The sequence below is a fragment of the Olea europaea genome, unplaced genomic scaffold (genome assembly GCF_002742605.1).
Source record: "Olea europaea var. sylvestris unplaced genomic scaffold, O_europaea_v1 scaffold15939, whole genome shotgun sequence".
Taxonomy (NCBI): domain Eukaryota; kingdom Viridiplantae; phylum Streptophyta; class Magnoliopsida; order Lamiales; family Oleaceae; genus Olea; species Olea europaea.
This window is the reverse complement of record NW_019233565.1, coordinates 1-2,493: the sequence shown is the minus strand read 5'-3', so window position 1 is coordinate 2,493 and position 2,493 is coordinate 1. Positions and strand designations below refer to the sequence as shown.

Below are 2,493 nucleotides of genomic sequence, written 5' to 3'. Positions count from 1 at the left end.
TATATATATATTTTTAAATCATTAAAATAAACATCCAAATGATCCTATATATAGGAGTTAAAGGGTGGTAGGTGAAGGGACACACCCCAAACTTTAATTTCGTTCAAATAAGACCAAATTTCTCCTATACAAATTGGTCCTCAACAATTTCCAACAATAAACGCCTCATACTACATAATCTTCATCCTTGCGTGATGTCAATTCATTTCCTTCAATAGATCATCTTGGCAATAGCTCATCAAAGAAGGCTCAGAAGGACCATCGGTTGTTAATATCAAACAGCGGGAGCTAAAGAGTGCATCTTTTGACAAAAAATTGTTCACCGTTTTGGATCAGCATGCCAAAACCATATCAATTAATGACATAGTCTCGGATGGTCCATTGAAGGTCTGGTAGTAATTTTAAATTAGAAGCTTTAATTAATTATTTCACTTCGGTTTTTGAAGATAATATGCAAGTACGTATTGACATTACAGGATAGACAAGGAGCAGTAAAAGAAATCTACAAAGGGATACTGTTTTTGTGTGATGAAAGTGAACCGGAGAGTAATGGCTATATCTGTGTTAAAGCACAGTTGTGTGAGAAAGTAAACATTTCTGGAGATGCATCTAAGGAGAAGGTTTGTATGTTTAGGACCAGAAGAGCAGGAGTTTTTACTGTTTGACGGACCTTTTATTAGTTTTCGAAACAGTTTTGTCCATCTAACTTATGGTTGCATTTCTTAATACGAATCAGGGTAGTGAACCAGCTGTTCTTTCAGGATTTGAAGATTTCCCATCATCCCCAAATTGCCCCTTGTCTCCTAACAATTCTTTGCAAGAGAGAGAGAACAAAAACAACTGTATGTTTTTGAGTTCCTATTGTATCTAATCACTAGATGCATTATTAAAGTTCTAATTTCATTTACCTGTTTAACATGTTATGGTAAATGCAACTAATTGTGAAGAAAATGGAATGTTTTCTGTTGGTCTATTAAGAATCCGACTGGGCCCTTTAAAGGGGTACCATTGTCGTGTGTTAGCTGTTCGCCGTTCTGAGGTCACAGTAAAGCTGGATTCTCAGCACAAGATTCTTACTGGTTCGATGGATCAACCTTATCCTCTTCTGGTGTTGCATGACTCGGATTTAAATATTCTTTTGTGTTCTTGTAGTGAAATATGAGCATCTTTCTGAGGTTCGTGGAAGAAATTCTGCCATTTCTCAGGGGTAAGTGAATATACTATTACAAACTTGTGTTATACTATTACAAACTTGTGTTTTTATTTCCTTGCAGTGTGTTCTGTACAGTTTCTGATTCACGCTGATTTCCGCGCCACTTACATTTTTCTTAGGGACGATTCTGAGTCTTTTAAGCCATTCAATTTTCTTAGATCGCAAGATTGTTCCACAGGTAGGAATTTGCTGTATGGTTTTCAATCACCTTTTTGTGGTCTTCCTTTATTTTTCTTTGATCAGCTTCTTCTCCTTCCTACCCGCCCCTGGTTTATTTTGTTCTTTGGATTTAAATGCTTATTTACCTTGAAGATTGGATGGATGGGACAGCATTTTCAACAGATGGTGAAAAGTGGAATGCAGGAGGATTATCTACAGAAAGGTTTTACTTGTATCTGATGCCTGTTTGTAATTTATTTTTAAGCTTATAATCTCTATGCACTTATAGTTTTTATTTTTGGTGGCAAGGATGTGTGCTCACCGTGTAATATGTATACATCTTAGTAATTTTTCTGACAAGTATTTAAATACTAAGTTAAAATTTTCATTTTGGATATTTACGTTTCTCAACTTTGTTTAGAAATTGTAACTTGTGTTTCATGATTATGACTACTTTTTCAGTCTGAAAAGCGAATACTAACCAAATTTATGGTGATTTGATGATCAGAAATGAACATTCACTTGATATGACGTTTGTCATGTTTAATCATGAATATGCACCATATATCAAATTATTACTGTAAAGGATATCCGTGTTTTCATTCACTTCGTTCTGGACAGGAAATGAGTGAACAACATACAAGGAAATTATAGAAAGTGGTCTATTACTTATCTTTTTAATTAATTGTTGAGGAAAGTCTTGTTGAGTTTACTAATCGAGAAGAAATATAAAACATCTGTAATAAAAATATGATGCTGCTTTTGGAATGCAGCCAAGTGAATACTGCTTCCCATGTATTCCATTCTTATGTTGCCATGGTTATATTGTGGTGCATTTATTTGTTTATCCATGGAATGCTGTACTGATGCTTGCATTTTAAATTATTGCTCTCTTGCTGATGTATGATGTATACGTCTATTCATCTACTGTCTTCTGTAGTTTTCTATATTGAACCAAAAATGCCAGCATTTCTTTGCTGGTCTGCTTTCCCATCAAGCTTACCGGTTAGCCACAATGTTCTTCCTTCATTTTTATTATGACGGTGCATCTAATTTGGTCCTTCACATGACTAATTTGACAAGCTATATAATTTGCTCCTTCACCAGGAGTCAGGTCCTGT

At 35.0% G+C, this 2,493-nt stretch overlaps 1 long non-coding RNA gene across 1 annotated transcript; it reads left to right on the top strand.

Moving 5' to 3' along the window:
* Positions 1-161: 161 nt before the first annotated feature.
* On the top strand, positions 162-2,487 carry LOC111377005. Its single transcript, XR_002699606.1, has 5 exons — positions 162-387; positions 477-620; positions 737-1,207; positions 1,333-1,391; positions 1,526-2,487. It is a non-coding gene; the product is annotated as an uncharacterized LOC111377005 (long non-coding RNA).
* The last annotated feature ends 6 nt before the right edge of the window (positions 2,488-2,493 follow it).